Raw genomic sequence first — 18,421 nt, forward strand, 5'->3', positions numbered from 1 at the left:
AGAGGTTTTTTTTTTTTTTTTTTTTTTTGTGTGTGTGTGTGTGTGTGTGTGTGTGTGTGCTTAATCACATAGATGTGGCTGACCACCTCCATGGCTGACTTCAGCCTCCAGCCTCTGTAGAGGATGAGCTCACACTGTGTGACCAAAAGCCACCCAACCATAAACCACCCTGTTAGCAAAGACTATCCAGTGTGGCTCCCAGCCCCCAGGAAAACAAGGACACGCTCGCTTCTCAGGCCAGAGAGACAGCCAGAGGGGTATATGTTATGGAGGTTCCATCATGCCACTCCGGGAATCTTAGGTTTGATTCTGTAGTTGGAGAAGATACATTGAAGAATCTTAACAAAGGGCAACCAGAAAATAAGGTGTGCTTCAGAAAGAACATGCTGGCAGCATTAGTGATAAGGATTTGGAGTGGGATGAACCTAGTGGCTGGGAGGCCATTGTACTTATCTCGGTTACAGATGCCAACGGGATGTCAATGCCTATTCATTCCTGCCCTTGTCAGCACTGCTACCCACCGAGGCCCGGACTTCACATGCAAATCCGAACAGGTTGCCCTTATACTCAAATGTTCAGCTCCCCTAATGAGCGGGGTCTGGAACTGGTCTGGTTGCCAAGAGTTGAGCATCTTGGGTATGTGAGGTGAACCCAGAGGCCCAAGGCTTCCCTTGGCCCATCTCCTTTGGACTCGTCTCCATGATGGTGCACACACTGTCTCTGTCCCCTGGTAAGTGCTCCAGGGGTCCCGAAGGAGAGCTGTCCCGAGCTGCCCGCTGTGTGACCAGCTGCCGGGATGAGGCCAGCATGCTCTGGCATGAAATCCAGACCATCCTTCTTCACCTTCCCTTCTGGACAGGCTCTGCTCCTCCCAGAAGGAGCCCCTGGAACCACAAGTTCTGCCACCCACTCAACTCTAAACTCCCAGCACTGTCCGGAGGAGAATGGCCAAGACAGGCTTTCTCCCTCCTCTGCCTTTCTTCCTTCCTCTCTTCCATTCGTCCTTCCTTCCTACCACAAATGTTTGCTGAAATTCTACTATGTCTAAGGGGATGACTCAGTATTGTATTACAATCAAGTTTGGCTGCAAGCAACAGTGCCAATGAGCCCGGCAATCTTTCCTACTGTCCTGGCTGCAGCCCTGGGTCCTTTTCCTTCACGGTTCTCCAGGTGGCCATTGTCAAGGATTAGCATTGGCCATCAAGATCCAAGTCACCTGTTGTTCTTGGTTAGAGACCCGACCTGACTTGGATGACTTCAATACTAGCCAGGATGACTTCCACTTTACCAGGGCCCTCTATTGGAGTCATTGGCATGCCTGGGACCTCATCTGGCCATGGGCCTACTTGTTCCTGGCTTCTCTCTTCTCTCTTCGACTTGGGCATCTTGAGGCCAAGTCTGCCTGAGCCACAACAATTCTAAGATATGAGTTATGGAGACAGTTTGTGATTCTGGCAATTTTTAAATTTTTGGAGACGCAGTCATGCCTCTGGCCAGCCCATGTGTGGTGCAGACCTCTGGGTACAGACCCCTGCAGGAGAAAAATGACCCCCGTGACATAGGCTCATTTCCCCAGGAGTTTACTTTCTAGTTGGAGAGACATGGTGCGGTGTTGTGAAATGAAAATAAAACGTCAAGACTCAAGGCTAAATGAGCAGAGAGGATGACAAATGCCAGAGGAATTCAAAACAGGAGCAGATATTTTTAGAGACAGCTAAGAGGGCTCCACCCCTGACTCACCACCCAGTCACTGGCACTGGTGCCACAAATGCCAGATGATGGGGAGGCAAAGCCAGGTGCTGTGGAGTGAGCAGGCAGGAGGTGGCGGCGGCGCCCTGGCTGCCTGTGGTGATGCCTCCTGGTACTGTCTGCGGCTGCGCGGGCGGGAGGCAGGCAGGGGTGGGTGAGCAGCAGGAGCGTCCATCACCAGGAACATTTGCGCAGTTTCCTGTCACTATCTGAGCTTAAATTTATCTACACCCACGGAGCCCTGAAATCCCTGGGGAGGTGGCAGGCAGGGGAGCCGTTTCTGGGTGGGGAGGCAGGTGCGCTTGGTGAGGTTTCTCAGTGGCTTCAAGGGAGCTGATTGGTTGGCTTAGGAAACTGGAGGAAGACTGGGGCCTGAGGCAGCACAAGCAGGGATCTCCAGCTTCCTATAATGGAAAGAGCTCTGGCCTGGAAAGGGAGAGAATTGGACCTAATCTGGCTCTGTCCTTAACCATCACTTAGCTTCTCTGGTCTCCAGTTCCTCATCTATAACGTGGACATGGCCCAGGGCCTCTCCCAGCTCTTGGTAACACACCAAAATGATACATACAGAGAGTTATGGAAGTAATGAAACAAGTCACCATATCCAAATTCAAGAATTTTCCAGATTACTTTGGCTGGGGTCAATTTTTCTGTGTTTTGGACTCTCATAGGTTTTTGCTTTCATGTTTATCATATACAGCACTTTTATTCTCAACTAATGTCTGCCTTTCTTCCTTCCTCCCTTCCGTTCTTCCTTCCTACCACAAATGTTTGTTGAAATTCTACTATGTCTAAGGGGATGACTCAATATTGTATTACAATCAAGTTTGGCTGCATGCAACAGAAGGAAAATAGTGGATTAAGTAAATGGAAGTTTATTTCTCTCACGCATTAAGCATATAGTCCGCAGGTAAGCACTCCAGAGATCATATGGTAGCTCCACAGTCATCAGCAATCCAGGCTCTTTCTAGCTTGCTGATTTACCGTCCTTGGTATCACAACTCAGGGTCTAACATGGCTACTCCAGCTCCAGCTCCAGCTCCAATGTCCAAATCCTAGCAAGCAGGAAGGAAGAATAGGGAGGGGCTCATGCTCTCCCTTTTAAGGAAACTTTCCAGAACTACCAAACCACACTCTGCTTAACTCTAATTGGCCAGGTCATATCTAGCTGCAAGGGAAGCTGAAGGCATATAATACTTTAGCCTACCTCATCCATTCTCTCTGTGTTCCAGCATCTCTATTAACGTCAGGTTAAATCTGCTCTGGGGGACTGACCATCTTGCATTCAGGAGAGGAAGAAGTTCAATTCTGCAACCTCCTGTTTAGTACTGATGTAGGATGGAGGCTGTGATTTCAGAAATGTTTGTTCAGCATTTGGTATTGTCCCGTGTGAGTAAATGTGCTTGTTTATAACCATGAGGGAGAATGAGAGTGGAGGATAGACTAGAACTTCTAAATCGTACACCAGACCCTCAACAGAGATCATGAGGGAGTAGAGCATTCAATACACAGTTGGTAGTTGACAAATGTTAATTTTTTTCCTGTCATGTTCCTCTATTTTACTCAGTCTTCTAGTCCCACTCAAGCTGAGACATAGAGGAAAGACACAAACTACTTGCATTACATCCTGGAACTATGTTCTTTTTTCAAAAGTTGAATTTATTGGAGTGTCATGGTTAATAAAATTATATAGGTTTCAGGTGTACAATTCTAAAATACATCACCTGCTTATTGGAACTATATTCTGATGAAAGGCAATAAAGCTCAGCTTTGTCTGCTATTGATGTGCTTATCGATAACCCTTATTGAAAGAGGGATTCAACAATATGCAATTCACCAAACATCTAGGTGACCGGTATAATGTTGAGTCTGCACAAGAAGGTGAGTAGAACAAAGATTCTGCCCTTGAGCTGTCCGTTCAGAACTAGTGCCTGAATGAGGCAAGTTTGTCTTTATAGATCATCTTATAACTTGACAGTTAATTGCTAAGAATCCATGCAGTTTTGTCTTCACACTTTCCCTAGCCCACACAACCAAGTAATAAAATCAGAAAGCCTAACATGATTAGATCCTCCATTTCAGCTTCAATCCTTGAGGGGAGGGGGAGGAGTCCTCTTCTGTGGCAATCAATCTGGGCATTTCTTGGGCTACCACACCTGGATTGGAGGCTTGCTCTAGTGGTTCTCAACCTTTCTAATGCCACGACCCTCTAATACAGTTCCTCATGTTGTGGTGACCCCAACCATAAAGTTATTTTTGTTGCTACTTCATAACTGTAATTTTGCTCCTGTTATGAATCATAATGTAAATATCTGTGTTTTCCAATGGTCTTAGGCTCTACAGTAGCGGTTCTCAACCTGTGGGTTGCAGTTGAGAACCACTAGCAGGGTCGCCTGCTAATTCTGGTCTCAGGTATGTACCAGAGTTGGCTAATGCCTCCTCATTGGGATCCCCAGCCCACCAGCCACTGGAGGGCAGTGTCTTACCACAGCTGCTGCTGGGCCCGTTTTCTAAGAGCATTGATCCCCCTCTCCCCATCTTGGGTGGCTGCTTCCTGAGCAAAGGACAGCAGAGCTCTTCAGATGTCAATGCTGCGGTTCCCTCTCAGTCCCTATCCCAGGTGGAAACTTCCAACCCAGATTTACCCTGGCTCAGGCTCCTAGGCCCTTTAGCAACAAAGCTTGTGCCCCAAACTTCATGGAAAACAGCTCCCCGAGGTTGTCTCCCTTTGAACTTTTTTCCCACCTTAAACTTATTCTTCCAACTTCTCCACACACTAACCATTATCTTCATGCAGAACAACTGGTGCAAAAAGATATCTGGGTGTCACTGCTCAAAATTTATTAGATTCACCCAGATTCTAAATACCTGTCATAGGGTGTCAGAGACACCAGAACATCTCATTGGAGTAATTCTGGGAAATGGACCATCACTTCAGGGCAGGTATCTCCAGCTCTTTGTTAGCTAGAATGGTACCCACTCCCCTCCAGCCCTACAATACGTTAACTGGTACAAGAGGTGTATATGAGTGAAGAGGACTAAAAGGCAAACCTCCTTGAACAAAGTGTTTTATGCGAGTCTGACTGTGTGTGTGTTTGTATGTGTGTGTGTGTTGTGTTGACCCACATATACTTTAGTGCAAGATTAGAAGATGCGAACAGAAGACCTGCCAGTTTCACTCCTTTCCCTTCTGAAAATCCCAGTACACCTCACCTTGGGGCCTAGGCTGGGGATGGATCATGGGGGATGGCTAAGGACAATAACCAGTTGCCGGAGCAACTGCGTGGAGCTTTGGAATCTGCCCTGAAGGCGTCTCTGTGCTAGATACATTGGCTATGTTGGGAGAACAGCTTCCAACAGGAAGCAAACTCAGAGTTCAGTTTTCAGGTAGGCAAATAACTATGTTTGGATAAGTCCATGTCAGTAAGATGCTTGACTGAGAATTTCCTGTCTCTCCCCCACACCCCCTTGTCTTCTAAATGCATCCAAATCTTTCCATTGGACTTTTCTAAGTGGCACTATTCTCCTGAGTTAACCCAATTAAAAAAATTAAGGCGGGGGAGGGGGGGATCAAGGGGAAAAAAAAAAACCCTGAACAATAGTTGAGAGATCATGGCTATAGGCTTTGTCATTAATTAGGTGACATGATACAAGATAGGTTCTCTGTGTCCCAATGATCTCACCACTAAAATAAAAGCTTAAAATTAGTTCTTCTTTAAGGCAACTTCCATGCACATATTCTCTGAGGGTACTCTCTCCCCACCCCCTCCTGTTTCCCCCTCTCGCCCTCTCTTTCCCCAGGCTGTTTCCTTTCACTCTTCTTTTTCCTTGTCTCCTTTGTCTGTTGTTTTTATTCCCAGATCTTTACACAGGCTCTTTTATTTTCATCACCAGGCGATTTGTGCCAACAAGTGTGATGCAAATAAAGTTAGACAGGATTTTGGTTCTGACTGAATAAGAATTGCTCCACTTGAATTTAAAAAAAACAACAACCCAGTTCCTCTAAACTGATTCTATTCAAAGTTTCTTGGCTTCTGAATTTAAAGAACAAGTTGTTCTTGTGGAAGGTTCATTAAAAAATGTTTGTCCCACCCCCTTCCCATTAGTGACCAACCTGCTAAGTGAACCCCCACAAGAGAGTACAACCTCAAGACAGTCTTCCTGAGTGAGCACCTTCCCTTCACCTACAAGATCAGTGAACCCAAGTTCAAAACTTGGAAATTCCATGAAGCCAAGTCTATCTAATGGCAGACTCTGAGGATTCTCAGGAACTTTTAGTATTTCCTGGCGCGCGTGCACACACACACAAGGCTTTGACCATTGTTGTCAAAACAGACTGGAATTAGCAACTTGAACTTTCTAAATGGTCCCGCTTACTTATGGAGACGAGTGGCAGTGATGGGGTGATGAAACTGGCAGGAAAAAGAAAAACCACAAAAACATGAAGCATTTTGAACTTCTCAGTCTAAGTTAATGGGAGAAGAGGATCCAGTTGCTCGAGGTAGATGACATCACATGAACAAAGGATGGGAATAACTCATAAACCCTTTCCCCTTTTCACCATTCTCATCAAGGAGAAGGAAAGATCAAATCGGAACAAATGGAATAAACAGTGCCTTGGTGCCGAAAGCCCAAGATAGATGAGGAGAAGTTAGAGCTACCAGTTGTCCAGCGGAATTACCCCCAGGCAGCTAAGATCACCATTCCATTTTAGGATGTTGTTGATGCCTTGACTCTTATCCCAGGGACCCATCTGAGTCTGCAGCTAACTCCCACCTCAAGCACCCACCCCCTCATCTGTTCTGTGTAATGGCTTTCTCTGTCACCGCTGGACATCACTTGACGACTCTCAGGAATAACTCAGAAAGTGGGAGGGGGATTCATGCTCCCAGAGGCAAGTCTCCCCCACTGTAGAACAGGAGTCAGTGATAGATGCGGCAACCTTCCCGCCCTCCAAGGTGATGCTGGGATCATGGTCACGCAGTTGCTCAGGATCAGATAGCAGCTGCGCACTATTGAGCCACTCAGGAACGCTCCCGCATATTGCTGGTTTGCTTTCCTTGACTCACTTTCCCCATTTCCACACTCCTACTGGCTTCACCTCCCAAATAAATGACCTAAACCTAAGTCCTTGTCCCAAAAAATCTGCTTTTCTGAGAACCCAAACAAATGGCTTCACTATGTATTAATATGCGATTTAAAAATTCACAATATAACATTGACTATTCTAACCACTTTAAGTGTATAATTCAGTAGTATTAGGTACATTCAAATTGTGCAAACATCACCACCGCCAATCTCCGGAATGTTTTATCTTTTCAAACTGAAACTCTCTACCCAGAAAGCAATTCCCCATACCCTCCTCCTTCTAGCTTGTGGCAATCACCATTCTGCATAGTGTCTCTATGACTTTGACTATTCCAGTACCTCAGGTAAGTAGGATCATACAATATATATATTTTTGTGTGACTGGCTTATTTCACTCACCATATATCTTTAAGATTCATGGTAGGTATCAGAATTGCATTCCTTTTAAACAAAATTCAGATGAATTGAGGTACATTTGCATTTAGTAACATTCACCCACATGAGGTTTTGACCCATAGACACAGCTGTGAACTGCCTCCATAAATCAAGGTATAGAACATTTTCATCACTTCAAAAAGTCCATCATGTTTAAATGACGAGAGGTATATAAAAAGATGCTCAACATCCCTAATAATCAATGCAAATCAAAACCACAATGAGATACCACCTTACACCTATAAGGATGGCTACGATAAATAAGAAATTGCTTCCATTTTAAGGATGAGTAATATTCCATTGTATGCATATACTATTTGTAATCTTAAAGAATTCATGAAGAACGCTGGAAATGCTGAAAGGCTGTAGATGGACTAGTTTGGTCCAGTTTTCTAAAAAGAGAGTGTATTCATTTTTGCTGCATAGCAAACAACCTCAAAATCCCAGTGGCTTACAACAAACTTGTATTTTTCTCTCTGTCAGATGTGCAGGCCATCTGGGGCAGCTCTGCTTCAGGCTGTGTGGACCCGGCTCAGGCGGCTCCATGTGCCTCTCATTCTATTGGACCAGCAATCCCTGGGATGGATGGTTTTCATGGTGAATGGCAGTACAGTGGAGTGAGTGGACATAAAATGCTCTTTAAGCATTGGGCTTGCACCTACCACATTCTCTTCCACCTGCCTTTTTCCCATTGGCCAGAGCAGTCATGTGGCCTCGTGCAATGTCAGGGCTGCAGGGAAATAGAACCTGGCAGCTCCAGTGGGAATCCTACACCATCACACAGAAAGGAAAAGGATATATTATTCTCATACAGGTAAGTGGAGAACTAGTAACAATAATCGAACCTACCACAGAGAGTTGATCATGGAAAATGCAGGGGAGTTGATCCCCAGTAAATTCCAGAAGAGATTATTTAATGAATGGTTCGTGGGAATGTAGGGAAAAAAAATGATGGCCATAAGGAGCCAGTCCAACTTCATTAAGAATAAATGAATCTAATTTCAGATTTTTTTTCTCCCTTAGATTTACTTTAGAACTAAATCAGGGGAATATGGCAGTTGTACTTTCTTTGGATTTTGGAATGACACTAATTTTTCCCCATGATATTCTTGAAGACAAAAATGGAGAAATACAGATCACATGACAGTGTGGTTAGATAAAGCAACAAATGTTCATACAACTATTCTTTTTAAAAAAATATTTTTTTGTTAATTTCAGAGAGGAAGGGGAGGGAGAGAGATAGAAATATGAAGGATGAGAGAGAATCACTGATTAGCTGCCTCTTGCATGCCCCCTACGGGGGATCGAGCCTGCAATCCAGGCATGGAACCCAGGACCTCCTAGTTCAAAGGTCAGTTCTCAACAACTGAGCCACAACAGCCAGGGCATATACAACTATTCTTAAATATGTCTGATGAACAGGTCATATCACTCAAGAAGGGAATCTCTGGCATTGTGCACAGAGCTGAAGCTCTGTCCCCGCTGCCACTTTCATATAAGTGATTGGTGTGAAGAAAGAGATGGATGTGAAGTAAGCACAGACTGGAATGAAATTAAGAGCCTGAAATTTAACAGCAATAAATGCCAACTATTCCACTGAGACATTTTTTTAAAAACACCAAACAAACAGAAATCAATACAGGATGAGGAATCCCATGAGAATGACATAAGAGAAGGAAGACTTGATAAAAGGGAAATAATACCTAACTCTTACCCAGGAGGCCTCTGCCTTAGAAAGATGTCATATCTCCCTCAAATTATATATATTTTAATAAACGAGTTTAGCTCATTCACATTTTGGGGAGTTGCTGATATGTTTTGAATTCTTTCTATTGGTTCTTTTCATTAGGAAGAAGCATGGGGGGGGGGGGCTTCTGGGAACTGGCAGTGTTCTATTTGTGGGCCTGGATGGTGGAGGATAGAGAGAAAACTCCTCTGTGCTTGTCCTTTACCCTCATTGCTACCATCGCCCTTCACTTCACACATCACACGGATTACTTAGCCAATGATGGTTCAAAACCAGATCCCTACCTCACTCTTTACAGTGAAATAATCTTCAGATGGGTTCCAGATTTAAGTGTGCAAAAGGATGAAATCAGGTTGGCTTCCTCTGAACCCACTCACCAATCTTAGCATTACTAAAAGTGGGGCATTCAGTCATTAGGAGTCTCCTAATTTGGTATAAGAGGAAATACAGAACACTTCCTTCCAAACTGAGCCTGATTCCAGTCTAGTTGTTGATCAGCCAGAGAAATATTGGAGATAGTGGTACCTGTTCAGCAATACTGCAAGGACAATCAATCAAGGTCAAAAGTGGGAAATTCTAAATTCTACTCTAAATTTCCCACTTTGTTAAAAATTAATTGGCACTCACACACAAAAGGGAGGAAACCAGTGTGGATAAAAAGAAATGTAAGATATAATAGCAAAATGTAATGTGGGGACTTAAATTTGAATCCTGCATTGAACACACTAACTTTGTGAAAGACATTTTTGCCACAATCAGAAATATGGACTGAGAATTAGATGGTATTGAGGAATTATTATGAATTTCATTGGTTGTGACATGATTTTGTGGCTTTTTCAGAAGTTATTACCTCATCGATGCACAGTGAAATATTTACATATATAAAAGCTTAAACAACCATCCAACTGGTTGCTATGATGCACACTGACTACCACGGGGCAAACTGTCAATGCAGGAGCTGTCCCTAGCAGCCGCTCAGGTGACCAGGCTAGAACGAGCGAGGCGGCTCCTTCCCGGCTGCCTGCCCCTTCTGTATTACTATATTCCTCAGGGATGTTGGATGCCCATTTTAGCTCAGTTCCCGCAGACCATGCCAAGGGACCCCACCAGTGCATGAATCTGTGCACTGGGCCTCTAGTTTATAGATAAAATGATATACTTTTATCTGGGATACTTTATTTATTTATTTATTTATTTATTTATTTATTTATTTATTTATTTATAAATCCTCACCCCTCACTCATTTAGGGGAAATGATGAACAACATAGACTGATGAACAAGAACAGCATCGATCAGACTGTCGGACCTCAGAGGAAGGATAGGGGAGGGTGGGAATAAGGGAGAGAGATCAACCAAAGGACTTGTGTGCATGCATATGAGCCAAACCAGCGGTCATGGACAACAAGGGGGTGGGACATGCGTGAGGAGGGGTTTGGGATGGGAATGGGGCGGGGGATGATGACAAATATGTGATACCTTAATCAATAAAGTAAATAAAAAAAAATTAAAGGTATCATTGCATACAGAAAAAAAATCCTCACCCAAGGATAAGTTTTTATTGATTTTTAGAGAGAGGGTATGGGGAAAGAAGAGAGAGAAAGAGAGGGAGAGAGGGAGGAAGAAAGAGAGAGAGAGAGAGAGAGAGAGAGAGAGAGAGAGAGAGAGAGAGAGATGTCTCTGACTGGGAATTTAACCCGCAACCTTTTGGTGTACGGGACTTTGCTCCAACCAACTGAGTCATTTGGTCAGGGCTGGGATCTACTTTAAAAAAAAATTAATTACAAATGTTAAGGGGAATGCATGAAAAAATAATAACAGAAATTTGATGTTTTTGTACAAGGGGTGGTCTATATTTGTGTGAATTTGAAAATTTCCACAATGAAAAGTTAAAAAACAAAGCAGCCTATGTAAAGTATCCACCTCTTCTCCTAGGAAGCACTCAAACCAGTCAGCTATAATCACAATAATCAGAAGCACAGAACATTAGAAAAAGATTCTACTAATTTTTACTGACAAAGTCAATAAATACATTGAAGTTGATAATATTGATATGATTTCTGCTAGTGTGTAGCTTAACTAGGAGAAACAGACTGGATTAAATAAAGGCCCTGACTCCCAACTTAATGTGTTTACTTAATGTCTCAAATATTGCATGTAAATAAGTTCCTGGACTGTGACTAAGAAACTTAAAAAATAAAATGTTCAAGTTAGCAGTTTAAATTTCCTTGGTTTAATATTTCTAGATGACAGTTTATTCCAGGCATTTCCTGCTTAAATAAATTCTTCCATTTTCTCATTAATATTCTCACACTTTTAAAACTCAGCAAAAAAAAAAAAAAAAAAAAAAGAAAATGAAATAACAGGGATTTTCTTTTCAAGTACTATCATGAAATAAAAAGCAAAGGAGAGGAGAATCCAAGATGGCGGCATAGGTAAACACCTAACTGCAGCCTCACACAACAATTTCAATAAAATACAACTAAAATACAAAATGGACATTACCCAGAACTACAGGAAAGTCAACTGACTGGAAATTCTACAATGAGAAGGAAAGAGAAAACCAGAAGGAAAATCAGAGGAGCTGTAAAAGCCTAAGGTACAGAGACACATTGTGTGCGTGGAGAGGACGGACCCAGAGAGGAGGGGGAGGCTGAGTGCCTGGCTGGCGTTCCCTAGCAGGAAGGAGATAAAAGCTCCAGACTGTGCTGAACCCCAGATCTGACAGCACTGAACCCCAGTTCTAGGCCAGACCCTGGGGACCCAGGCTCATACAGAGGGCCTGGGCTGTAAGGCAGAAACCCAGGGGAGCGGCGAAAGGAAGTCCCGGAGGCGTGCACATTGCGCGCAGAGAACGGCAGTTGACTCTGTCGCTGGATTGCCCTAGTGGGAAGGAGACAAAAGCTCCAGACTGCTCTGAACCCCACTTCCAACCCCACTTCCAACTGAACTGAACCCCAGTTCTGGGCTCATTGGGGGAGAGCCTAGACTGTTTGGTAGCAGGCGAAACTCGAGGGCACCTTTCTCTCAGAGGTGCTTGCAGCGAGTACCAAAGGACTCTGAGGAACACTGAGACTCAGGAGCCTCATAGGGTGGGGCTGACGGAAGCCAAGGCTGTAGGCTCCACCCTGAAACTCTGCCCCATCCAAGCTGAACACAGAGACTTTTTAAAAAAATATATTTTATTGATTTTGTACAGAGAGGAATGGAGAGAGATAGAGAATTAGAAACATCAATGAGAGAGAGTCATCGATCAGCTGCCTCTTGCGCACCCCCTACTGGGGATATGCCTGGAACCAAGGTACATGCCCTTGACTGGAATCGAACCTGGGACCCTTCAGTTCCCAAGCCGACGCTCTATCCATTGAGCCAAACCGGTCTCGGCTGAACACAGAGACTTTTAAGGCTACCAACTCAGGGAAGCTGCAAAAATGCTGACAAGGAAACAGATCACAAACAAAAGAAATGGAGGACAAAAAGTGACTGGATATAGAGTTCAAAACCATGCTTACAAGATTTTTCAAGAATTTCCTAGAAAAGGCCAATAAAATAAACGAGACCCATGAGGAAATGAAAAGGGATCAAGTAGAAATAATAAGGGATCAACTAAAAATAATAAGGGATCAACAAGAAATAAAGAATACATTGTCTGAAATAAAAAAATATTATACAGAGTCCTAAAAACAGAATGGAAGATCGCAAGAATCAAGTCAAAGATTTGGAACATAAAGAGCCAGAAGACACTCCTTCTCAGAAGCAAGAAGACAAGAGAATCAAGAAAGTTGAAGATAATGTAAGAAACCTCTGGGACAACTTCAAGTGAACCAACATCCGAATTATGGGGGTCACAGAAGAAGAGAGAGAGCAAGATACTGAAAACATACTGAAAGAAGTAGTGACAGAAAACTTCCCCCACCTGGTGAAAGAATTAGACTTACAAGTCCAGGAAGCGCACAGAACCCCAAACAAAAGGAATCCAAAGAGGACCACACCAAGACAAATCGTAATTAAAATTCCAAGAGCAAAAGACAGAGAGAATATTAAAAGCAGCAAGAGAAAAGCAGGTAGTTACCTATAAAGGAGCACTCATATGATTGTCAGCTGATTTCTCAACAGAAACCATGCAGGCCAGACAGGAATGGCAAGAAATATTCAAGGTGATGAATAGCAAGAACCTACAGCCAAAAATACTCTACCCAGCAAAGCTATTCTCAGAATCAAAGGCCAGATAAAGAGCTTCACTAATAAAAAAAAAAGCTAAAGGAGTTATTCACCGCCAAACCTTAATTATATGAATTGCTGAAGGGGGTTCTTTCAGAAGAGAAAGAAAATAAAGATAAAAATTATGAACAATAAATACGTAACTATCAACAAGTGAATCTAAAAACCAAAGGAATTAAAAAAAAAAAATCTGATGAACAGTATTAACTGTTGAATATAATAGAATCAGAGGTATGGAAGGGGAGTAGACTGACGATTCTTGGGGAAAAGGGGAGTGGGGATGAGGATAATGGGGGGTGGGGAAAGGGCAGAGGGTGGGGTGGGAACCTGGTGGAGGGGAGCAATGGAGAGGGGAAAAATGAGGAACATTTGTAATAATATGAATATAAAGATTTATTTTAAAAAAAGCAAAGGGTCTTGTGTGATAAATGGATATGAAGTCTAATCCCCACCCCACCCCCTCCTCCACACACATACATTTTGGGCTCCTTTCACACCTATTCTTTCAATGTACAACTAACTTCTGACTAGTCACCAATAGGTGGGGAGGGTTTGTTATATTTTGAGGACCATTTGCCAAATAAGACAAAAAGAAACCACCCCGTATTCTTCCTCCTCACATGTAGGTCCTATGACAAGGTCAGGATAAAGAAGCCATGTTGAGAGAATCCTATGGTCCACGGATCTCAGATGCAGCCTCTGGATATAGCTTTAGTAGGCCATGTTCTGAGGACCATATGTGGACTTGCAAACATTAGAGGTACTCACGGTAATCTTTAACTCCCAACTTTTTACATCTGAGACCTTTGGTACCCCTTAATATTTTGGAAAAACAATATTGTAAGAAAGGAGGGGAATGCTTTTCAAAAATCACAACTGCTGCCAAGGAATGTAGATGCCTTGAAGTCAGACATAGCAGAGTCTTTGCCGGTCTTCTGGGCTAATATGCTAACGAGCTCTATTTTTCAACTGAGCATCGTGATGGGTTTTGATGTGGGCCTGGTTCTGGCAATAGGTGCTGAAGAGAATTGAAGTGCCAGTCAGTAAATAACAAGAATTTGTACTTCCTGGGAACAGTATTGGGAGGTGGTGTAAGAAAGAGAGACTGAAGGGGAAAGGGAGCCAGCTAGCTGGCACAAAGGCTTGTGTGTAGGGAGCCCAGTCAGTGAAAAATCTGGTGACACAGTGGTCAAAATGTCCATTAGGAAGAGGGAGGTTCTAACATACCATTTAGACTTGTTTGTGTTACTGCAATGAAAATGTCTTTGGTTTCTGCAGACATTTCTCTATAAAGGCCTTTATACTCAGACTATGTTTGTTTCTTGTTGTTTTCTGGGTAGGAGGAGGGTGAAGGAAATCAAAGATGGACCCAGCATGTAATAGTGTGAAGTTCATAAACTCAAGCAATCCATTAGAAGAAGGAAATGAGAGCCAGAGGTAGACATCAAGACACAAGCCTTAGGCAAAAATTTGGGGTAAGAACTTAGACTTTCTATGCAGTGCAGAGTAGAGTGAGCATTTGAAAAACCTTCTGTAGCTCTTAAAAGGCAGGGCTACCTGAGCCAGTTATGAATCACATGACTCTGCTATTTGTGCTTGTCCTAAAACAACATTGCCCAGACTTCAAGGAGGTCATTTCTAGTTTCTAATGTTGAAATGAAAGCCAAGTTCCCTTCATTAGTCCTTTTCAATCTGTCCGCTTTGAGCCTAAGTAGTTCTAATCGTTTCGGTCTATCTTGGTATGAAAGTGGCTCAGTCTCCACAAGCATTTCAGTTGAACTTCTCTAATTCATTTCTGTTATGACACTTATTGTGTAAGGCTGTGTTTAAAACAAATATTATTCAATTTCAGTGCTTTTAACCACTATAAGAGTTGAGTGTGCCCTGGATTAGGTCATCTTAGCAATGCAGAGGACTCCAGACCAGGAGTGTGAGGTTCTACGTTTGGGTCTCAGCCACTAAACTTGCAGTGTAACCTTGAACCCTCAACTTCCTTGTGTGCAAAGAGGATGGCAACCCTTTACTAGTATTTTCACACCTCATAAGACCTTTGAGAAGATTAAAAGAAACAATTTATATCCATGGTCTTATTCAGAGTACTGCATTATGCAAACAAGCGCCAATAACTGGGGTGATGATATTTAGACAATAGAGATAAAGAAATATATTTATTTGGTTAATGAATAAATATTTTCATTTATTTGATTTAGCAATGTACTTGAGAAAAGAATCACTGAACCCTGCATGTCCTTTATCAATGGATGGTCTGGCAATGTCTAAACAAACACAACATTGGGAATCCCTTTAAACATTCCTAGTTGTTAATTTTCCTTCAAGCATCCAAAGGGGCCAAAACCCATGAACTTCCAGTTTCTATCCTATGAACAAACTCTGCATCGAGACTTTCAGCCAAACTTACTTCAATAGTTACTACCCTGAGGCTCTTGATTTAACAGGACTTCCTCCGTGAGCCAAGGACTGCACTCTGGAGAGGGCTAATCTCAGTTAAATAGCCCCAGGGCTGCAGAGCTGCAGTTACCGCAGTATCTTCCAGCCCTCCTGCTGGTTCACACCCTTCAGTTACCTCTTTCTGCTGTCAGCACTCTCTTTGAATTTTCCTCCAGGCCTCAACCATGCACATGTGTTTTAGACTGAGGTGACTAGGGCAGATCTTTTTACAGTGGAGTGGAGGAAGTCACTCTATTATGGGATAGTAAAAATGTAAAGTGATTAGGGCAGGGAAAATACTCTGAATGATGCTATCATGAAGATTCATATCATCAGACCTTTGTCCAAATTCATACAATGGGGAACCTTAAGGTAACATCTGGGTTTTGGGGGATTATGATGTGTCCATGTAGGCTCATCAGCTGTAACAAATGTCCACTCTGGTGAGGGATGGTAATATTGGGGGAGGCTGTGCATGTGTGGAGGGAGGAGGTATATGGGAAATCTCTGTACCTTCCTCTCAATTTTGCTGTGAACCTAAAACTGCTCTTTTAAAGGTCTTTACCAAAAAAACCAACAAAAGTACAATAATCTAAACAAATACACTCTTAAAGATAGTATGTATACATGTTTTCCCAATTTTAGCCTTTAATTATAGTCCTTGGTATGCCATACAAAAAATGCAAAGTAATTTCAGAGCAAGCTTCTTACCCACTTTCTAAGGCACTACCTGGTTCCGAGGAATGGCCGAGTGTGGGAGCCACATGCTGGCTCTTGGCTCCACTTTGGATTCCCGGCCTTTTATTCTGGAACATCCAGCAGTGATTGTGCCACAGCTGTGACCATGCACTCCCTGAGACAGAGCCTACTCTTTGTTCCTCCTCTATTTTGTTCTGCATGTGTCCTTTCCTCAGGCTTGCCTCTTTTCTCCTCTTAGTTCCAGTCCTAAAACCAGCCATGCCCTCTTTATACATTTTTTAATCTGAATACATTCAGTCTAATTATTAATATTACTAGAGGCCTGGTGTATGAATTTGTGCATAGGTGGGGTCCATCTCCAATTGGCCCACCCTGATTGGGCCAATTAGAGGAGGGGCTAGATGGGGGGAGGCGCCGTGGGAGGTTGGCTTGCTGGTCCCTCCCCCTGGTCAAACTCCCAGTTGAGGGGACAATTTGCATATTAGCCTTTTATTATATAGGATACTCAATCTGTTACACAAAGCAAGCCAATCAAATAGTAATGGGTTGCATTCTGGTTACCCCAAAAATGTATAGCTGGGAAAAGGAACAGTAATCACAAGTCTTTTAAAGATATTGACATTTTCTGTTTATAAAATAATAAATGTTCAACATAGAACTTGGTGAAATATATGAATAGCCTTGAAACCATTTTGTTGGAGATGTCTGATTGTGCATTTGGCCAGGACCCAGATGTGGATGAATGTGCCCTAGCCCAGACACCTTCCTTTTCACCTCCCACAGGAGGAAAATGAACAAAGGAATCCCGGCAAGGAAAGGTGACTCCTTACTATTTGAAGGGCTTTGCATCCAAGTCCAACATTGGAACTCCCATATTGTGCTGGATCACATGGAGCACTCCTTCTTTTCTAAAATCAATTGGGCTTGAATGGCCTTGAACCAAAGCAGGCTCTCAGCTGCTGCAGCTGTGGCCTCAACCCTATCCTGAGCCAAGGAAAACTGACTGCTGTCCCTATTTGGAGTCAGAGGAGAAGATGAGGAGAACAGGGCCACCTAACACTCCTACTAGCCCATTTTTGGTGGGCAGTAGCCTTGGGCCCAGTTGCAGGTGGAGAGAGCATTTCAAGAGAGCGAGAACTGGGTGGGCACCTCACCTCCCCACTCTCACCCTCTCCCCACCCCCACCCCAGCTACTTGTGCTGGCTCAGAAAACAAGGCCCCTCAGTGACTTGAAATCTGATGGCTGCAGATCCCCCTTGAACTTTTTGGGTGGGATGAGGGAGTGTGGGATGGGATACGGAGAGTGGAGGGTGGGGTGGGGAGATAAGGGGAGAGGTATCCTTCCCCCAGAGACCTTCACCTTTGACCCTAAGACCCCTCTCCAGACTGTCTATCTAAGGAAATAATCAGGAACCAGGGATGTGTGAATAGCTTTAGCTCTAAAGGCTGGTCATTACAGCATTACTCATGATATTTAAAGTAATCTGGGTACTAAGGGTTAAATAAATTCTGACAACTAAATTATGAGGCTTTTAAAGTAGATTTGGTAAAGGCTTTTAACATATTAAGTTAGAGTCCATCACCCCCGTGAAGCCATTTTCTGACGTCAAAGCCATTTTCAAGGAGCTCATCTCATAAGTATTCACCAGAATACTTATTTTTCTAAATTTCACATGATTAATCCACTTTCCCCACAATTAAAACATCAGCAAAAAGACAGTGAAATGCTTTCACAAATCCAAAGAAAAAGCCAGAAAGAATACTCACAGACATTTGGAGCTGGACAGGACTTTAGCTGTAATTTAGTCCATGTCTCTCATTGTGGAGAATAACACTGTGCCCCAGCAAAGGGAAGTGACTTATTCGAGATGGGCCAGGGCCAAAATTTTGTATCTTTTAATCCCTGCAACCCAGGACTTCTGCTACCCCCTCCCCCGCTACCCCCACCCCTTAACCCAGGCTTCAGGGTCCTTTCCTTCCTGGGAGAGATTTAGATTAGATTCTCTCAGTTGAGGTAACCTCTGATTACTCAATTG

At 43.3% G+C, this 18,421-nt stretch overlaps 1 long non-coding RNA gene across 1 annotated transcript in view; it reads right to left on the minus strand.

Annotated features, from left to right (window-relative positions):
* LOC118707994 overlaps positions 1–11,979 on the minus strand; it is a 29,523-nt gene extending 17,544 nt beyond the window's left edge. The window contains exons 1-3 of the long non-coding RNA XR_004984432.1: positions 11,969–11,979; positions 9,468–9,477; positions 8,734–8,743 (exon numbers count right to left, since the gene is read on the minus strand). This is a non-coding gene — a long non-coding RNA (uncharacterized LOC118707994). The remainder of the gene's footprint in view (positions 1–8,733; positions 8,744–9,467; positions 9,478–11,968) is intronic.
* Positions 11,980–18,421: the final 6,442 nt, after the last annotated feature.

This window comes from Pipistrellus kuhlii, unplaced genomic scaffold, assembly GCF_014108245.1.
Source record: "Pipistrellus kuhlii isolate mPipKuh1 unplaced genomic scaffold, mPipKuh1.p scaffold_m20_p_6, whole genome shotgun sequence".
NCBI classification, from domain to species: Eukaryota; Metazoa; Chordata; class Mammalia; order Chiroptera; family Vespertilionidae; genus Pipistrellus; species Pipistrellus kuhlii.